Below are 6,424 nucleotides of genomic sequence, written 5' to 3' on the forward strand. Positions count from 1 at the left end.
AATGGTCAGCATAGTTGCTTTCCAAGCAGTTGATCCGAGTTCGATTCTCGGCTATGGCAAATTATTTTTTTGTTTTTAACGCCTTTTTTTTTTTCAATGGTTGACGATAATATCAATCCACTAAGTAATATTTTAGGCCTGTAGAATAATTGAAAAGTTAAAGAATGATATAAAATTTTTTATGATGTTAACGATAAAAAAATAAAAAAAAACATAAAATTACCATAAAAAATGGGCCAACGGCACGCGGTGTTCCCAAGCGGTCACCCATCCAAGTACTGACCGCGCCCAATGTTGCTTAACTTCGGTGATCGGACGAGAACCGGTGTGTTCAACATGGTATGGTCGTTGGCAAACGCTAAACAATATTAATTTCTATTCTACCTGCAAATAAATATATGAAAATTAGTATAAAAAAGCCCTAATAATACTGAAAACATTAGCAAGGTGTGTGCGACGTTGATAAAAATAATCATTACATACGCGCTTGAAAAAGATCGTAATTACATCCATAACTTTGTAGGAATTTTTTTTTTCAATGGTTGACCATAATATCAATCCACTAAGTAATATTTTAGGCCTGTAGCATACTTGAAAAGTTAAAGAATTTTATGATATTATTAATTATAGTAACGATAAAAAAATAAAAAAAAACATGAAATTACCATAAAAAATGGGCCAACGGCACGCGGTGTTCCCAAGCGGTCACCCATCCAAGTACTGACCGCGCCCAATGTTGCTTAACTTCGGTGATCGGACGAGAACCGGTGTGTTCAACATGGTATGGTCGTTGGCAAACGCTAAAAAATATTAATTTCTACTCTACCTGCCAATAAATATATGAAAATTAGTATAAAAAAGCCCTAATAATACTGAAAACATTAGCAAGGTGTATGCGACGTTGATAAAAATAATCATTACATACGCGCTTGAAAAAGATCGTAATTATATCCATAAATTTGGAGGAATTTTTTGAAGTGAAACTTCTTTACGCGCGTCATGCAATTTCGAGGACCGGAGTAAAACCGACTCATGACCGTGACGAAAAAAAGGGATCATTTCGCTATAGGAGCCTAGCTAATATTATATACCTAGTTTAACTCACTCTCCTAACTCATCTTCGCTGTCTACAGGCAGAGCGCACGACTGTGGTCGTGAAGAACCGAGGTTCGATCCCCGCTTTAACTAATTTTTTTTTTTCTTTTTTTATAACTTTTAATTTTTTTTATCACATGCTACTTATAAATATGTCAATAGACAGAAAAAAAGAGAGAATGAAATGAAAAGAGAGAGAGAGAAGAATACTAGAAGTTTCACTTCTGTCTTGCGTAGGCTTGACACACCCATTTTATTTTTTCAAATTTTTTTCCATTAATTTATTTGACGTAAACAAATTAAATTTGTCACAATAACTTTAGTAAATAAGCTCGGTAAGTATTGGCACACTCAAGATAAGTCACCAAACAGAAAAATGATTTTTAAAAAAACATCGATAACTCGGGACATGACAACACTAGTGGACTAGTGTATCGATATAATTATTGAGAATGTCACATCACTTCGTTGACTGTATACGTATTCAACAAAACCCTCTCCGCCCCCCCCTCACCCCCGAATACTGAGAGAAAGGGACACATGCACCTCAGCCTGATAATACCTATGGCGTTAAAAAAAGGCAATTTTAACAATTTTTGAAGGGTTATAACTCCTATAAAAAGTAACTTATCAAAAAAATCAAAACGTACCGACACGCTTGCGGTCAATATTCATATTATGTAAAAAAAATATTTTCTCTAGTGTCAAAATCCAGAGAGGGAAATGAGGAATACGTTTGTATGGAAAAAACACCACCCGGTTTCCTCTTAAGGAGCGCAGGTTCGGCGAATGGGCCTGTAGAATCGACAGAATATAATTCGTATCTTAACCTATATCCGTTTGTGGCTGCCATTTCTCCATCAGAAACAAAAGCCGAATGGATCACTTCGAAGTTCCGCACCGCCGACTTTAAATCTTCCCGGCATTGGTAGTTATCCGGATTTACGACAATATCGGACCCGTTGTGATGAAAATACAGGTGCAAATCATGTTCCTCCAGGACCCTACATTACAGGACCGTGTGATGTCACCAAAGACCATATATATTACGTCTTGCGAGATATAAACCCACTTGAAAATATTCGAAAATGTCTTCATCCATTATGCAGATCTTTTAATTCCTTTCCTCGACCTAAAAGATTTTTTTTTTTTTCAGATTCAAGTGTTCCTGTATGACCCAGCGGTAGTAATTCAGTCGCCACACGAAAAAACGATGCTCCCTTGTGTAAGAATATTTATAGTTTCTTGTTTGATAATCATTATTTTTTAAATTTGTTTTGAATAAATCATCTTGCATTGGTGATCCATATGATCCCATGAATTCTTAAATTTTATCGCTTGAATACAGTGTTACATTACAGAGAGACTACCTTAATTACCTGACTAAAAACTTTTCTATCAATGCTCTGGAAATTCATTATGTTGTTGAGTATAATTGTGAAAAATTAAATCTTGTCCGCTTAACGAAACTATTGCCAAATATTTGTGTTTTGATTGGATTAATTGTAGAACACAAAACAAAAATTGGTCGATGCTGTTATTAAATTCACTGTGCCCGTCATCAGTAATTCTTGGTGTGTAGATATCAATTAAAAAATATGTGGCAAAAACACAAGACCGTATAATGCAGTGCTCCGCAACCTTTTCTCACATACTACACACCAAAATTTTTCCTAGAATTCCGCGGCACACCAAAAGCTAATTTTTTTTTGTTTTTTATATGAAAAGTATACATACATATAACTATAACATATTTATTTTTAATCAATCTTTATAATTATTATAAAATAATAATAAATTAATGTGATACCTGTGCCGGCACTATTTTTGACAGCGCAACCCGAATTCCTTGATTAATAACATTTTTAGCATGACCGCTTATCATGCAAGCGTTGAAAAACTTTGCTCACATAAATATGTCGTTGAAAGTGGAAGTAGTGTTAAGATTGCTTTGTTGGAAATGCGAGGATATTCTTTTTTAACATAAATCCAGAAAACATCTAATGGAACTTCGGAGAAGTGAAGTTTTAAAGTCATGTGATTATTTAAATCTGTAAATTCCTCTCGAAATTGCAGAGGCAGTGCTTCCGTTTAATTTATTGCATTGGTTGCAAAAGGATTTCGAATCCAATCGTATTGTTCCGTATTAGTGGAATAAAATGGGTGTGTCAAGCCTACGCAAGACAGAAGTGAAACTTCTAGTATTCTTCTCTCTCTCTCTTTTCATTTCATTCTCTCTTTTTTTCTGTCTATTGACATATTTATAAGTAGCATGTGATAAAAAAAATTAAAAGTTATAAAAAAAGAAAAAAAAAAATTAGTTAAAGCGGGGATCGAACCTCGGTTCTTCACGACCACAGTCGTGCGCTCTGCCTGTAGACAGCGAAGATGAGTTAGGAGAGTGAGTTAAACTAGGTATATAATATTAGCTAGGCTCCTATAGCGAAATGATCCCTTTTTTTCGTCACGGTCATGAGTCGGTTTTACTCCGGTCCTCGAAATTGCATGACGCGCGTAAAGAAGTTTCACTTCAAAAAATTCCTCCAAATTTATGGATATAATTACGATCTTTTTCAAGCGCGTATGTAATGATTATTTTTATCAACGTCGCATACACCTTGCTAATGTTTTCAGTATTATTAGGGCTTTTTTATACTAATTTTCATATATTTATTGGCAGGTAGAGTAGAAATTAATATTTTTTAGCGTTTGCCAACGACCATACCATGTTGAACACACCGGTTCTCGTCCGATCACCGAAGTTAAGCAACATTGGGCGCGGTCAGTACTTGGATGGGTGACCGCTTGGGAACACCGCGTGCCGTTGGCCCATTTTTTATGGTAATTTCATGTTTTTTTTTATTTTTTTATCGTTACTATAATTAATAATATCATAAAATTCTTTAACTTTTCAAGTATGCTACAGGCCTAAAATATTACTTAGTGGATTGATATTATGGTCAACCATTGAAAAATAAAATGGGTGTGTCAAGCCTACGCAAGACAGAAGTGAAACTTCTAGTATTCTTCTCTCTCTCTCTTTTCATTTCATTCTCTCTTTTTTTCTGTCTATTGACATATTTATAAGTAGCATGTGATAAAAAAAATTAAAAGTTATAAAAAAAGAAAAAAAAAAATTAGTTAAAGCGGGGATCGAACCTCGGTTCTTCACGACCACAGTCGTGCGCTCTGCCTGTAGACAGCGAAGATGAGTTAGGAGAGTGAGTTAAACTAGGTATATAATATTAGCTAGGCTCCTATAGCGAAATGATCCCTTTTTTTCGTCACGGTCATGAGTCGGTTTTACTCCGGTCCTCGAAATTGCATGACGCGCGTAAAGAAGTTTCACTTCAAAAAATTCCTCCAAATTTATGGATATAATTACGATCTTTTTCAAGCGCGTATGTAATGATTATTTTTATCAACGTCGCATACACCTTGCTAATGTTTTCAGTATTATTAGGGCTTTTTTATACTAATTTTCATATATTTATTGGCAGGTAGAGTAGAAATTAATATTTTTTAGCGTTTGCCAACGACCATACCATGTTGAACACACCGGTTCTCGTCCGATCACCGAAGTTAAGCAACATTGGGCGCGGTCAGTACTTGGATGGGTGACCGCTTGGGAACACCGCGTGCCGTTGGCCCATTTTTTATGGTAATTTCATGTTTTTTTTTATTTTTTTATCGTTACTATAATTAATAATATCATAAAATTCTTTAACTTTTCAAGTATGCTACAGGCCTAAAATATTACTTAGTGGATTGATATTATGGTCAACCATTGAAAAAAAAAATTCCTACAAAGTTATGGATGTAATTACGATCTTTTTCAAGCGCGTATGTAATGATTATTTTTATCAACGTCGCACACACCTTGCTAATGTTTTCAGTATTATTAGGGCTTTTTTATACTAATTTTCATATATTTATTTGCAGGTAGAATAGAAATTAATATTGTTTAGCGTTTGCCAACGACCATACCATGTTGAACACACCGGTTCTCGTCCGATCACCGAAGTTAAGCAACATTGGGCGCGGTCAGTACTTGGATGGGTGACCGCTTGGGAACACCGCGTGCCGTTGGCCCATTTTTTATGGTAATTTTATGTTTTTTTTTATTTTTTTATCGTTAACATCATAAAAAATTTTATATCATTCTTTAACTTTTCAATTATTCTACAGGCCTAAAATATTACTTAGTGGATTGATATTATCGTCAACCATTGAAAAAAAAAAAGGCGTTAAAAACAAAAAAATAATTTGCCATAGCCGAGAATCGAACTCGGATCAACTGCTTGGAAAGCAACTATGCTGACCATTACACCACCAACGCCAGTTGTCGAGATGAGCTAAGAAGCATTTATATTTTACTTCAAAACTTTGACTAGATCAAATGAACTTTAATCGGTCCCGCATTTTCGTTTCGGTCATGAGTTGGTTTTACTCCGGTCCACGAAATTGCATGACGCGCGTAAAGAAGTTTCACTTCAAAAAAATTCCTACAAAGTTATGGATGTAATTACGATCTTTTTCAAGCGCGTATGTAATGATTATTTTTATCAACGTCGCACACACCTTGCTAATGTTTTCAGTATTATTAGGGCTTTTTTATACTAATTTTCATATATTTATTTGCAGGTAGAATAGAAATTAATATTGTTTAGCGTTTGCCAACGACCATACCATGTTGAACACACCGGTTCTCGTCCGATCACCGAAGTTAAGCAACATTGGGCGCGGTCAGTACTTGGATGGGTGACCGCTTGGGAACACCGCGTGCCGTTGGCCCATTTTTTATGGTAATTTTATGTTTTTTTTTATTTTTTTATCGTTAACATCATAAAAAATTTTATATCATTCTTTAACTTTTCAATTATTCTACAGGCCTAAAATATTACTTAGTGGATTGATATTATCGTCAACCATTGAAAAAAAAAAAGGCGTTAAAAACAAAAAAATAATTTGCCATAGCCGAGAATCGAACTCGGATCAACTGCTTGGAAAGCAACTATGCTGACCATTACACCACCAACGCCAGTTGTCGAGATGAGCTAAGAAGCATTTATATTTTACTTCAAAACTTTGACTAGATCAAATGAACTTTAATCGGTCCCGCATTTTCGTTTCGGTCATGAGTTGGTTTTACTCCGGTCCACGAAATTGCATGACGCGCGTAAAGAAGTTTCACTTCAAAAATACGGATAAAATTTCTGCTGAAGCATACTTAAATTTTGTTGGGCCAGATTCACAATTAATTGTTTGTTTTCAATTGTACTATGGTTGGTCCTTTGGTTCATTCCAATCATCCTTTTTGCAACCCTTT

At 35.0% G+C, this 6,424-nt stretch overlaps 6 non-coding genes across 6 annotated transcripts; 4 read left to right on the forward strand and 2 right to left on the reverse strand.

The window, feature by feature from the left end:
* Positions 1-234: 234 nt before the first annotated feature.
* Positions 235-353, reverse strand: LOC149416648 (5S ribosomal RNA). The gene has a single exon (XR_016303442.1). It is a non-coding gene; the product is annotated as a 5S ribosomal RNA (ribosomal RNA).
* Positions 354-676: 323 nt separating this feature from the next.
* LOC149416649 (5S ribosomal RNA) lies at positions 677-795 on the reverse strand. The gene has a single exon (XR_016303443.1). It is a non-coding gene; the product is annotated as a 5S ribosomal RNA (ribosomal RNA).
* A 3,011-nt stretch (positions 796-3,806) lies between these two features.
* Positions 3,807-3,925, forward strand: LOC149416650 (5S ribosomal RNA). Its single transcript, XR_016303444.1, has one exon. It is a non-coding gene; the product is annotated as a 5S ribosomal RNA (ribosomal RNA).
* Positions 3,926-4,626: 701 nt separating this feature from the next.
* On the forward strand, positions 4,627-4,745 carry LOC149416651 (5S ribosomal RNA). Its single transcript, XR_016303445.1, has one exon. It is a non-coding gene; the product is annotated as a 5S ribosomal RNA (ribosomal RNA).
* Positions 4,746-5,068: 323 nt separating this feature from the next.
* LOC149416652 (5S ribosomal RNA) lies at positions 5,069-5,187 on the forward strand. The gene has a single exon (XR_016303446.1). It is a non-coding gene; the product is annotated as a 5S ribosomal RNA (ribosomal RNA).
* Positions 5,188-5,770: 583 nt separating this feature from the next.
* Positions 5,771-5,889, forward strand: LOC149416653 (5S ribosomal RNA). The gene has a single exon (XR_016303447.1). It is a non-coding gene; the product is annotated as a 5S ribosomal RNA (ribosomal RNA).
* The last annotated feature ends 535 nt before the right edge of the window (positions 5,890-6,424 follow it).

This window comes from Hesperophylax consimilis, chromosome 16, assembly GCF_061612785.1.
Source record: "Hesperophylax consimilis isolate HC1 chromosome 16, BYU_Hcon_1.0, whole genome shotgun sequence".
Taxonomy (NCBI): domain Eukaryota; kingdom Metazoa; phylum Arthropoda; class Insecta; order Trichoptera; family Limnephilidae; genus Hesperophylax; species Hesperophylax consimilis.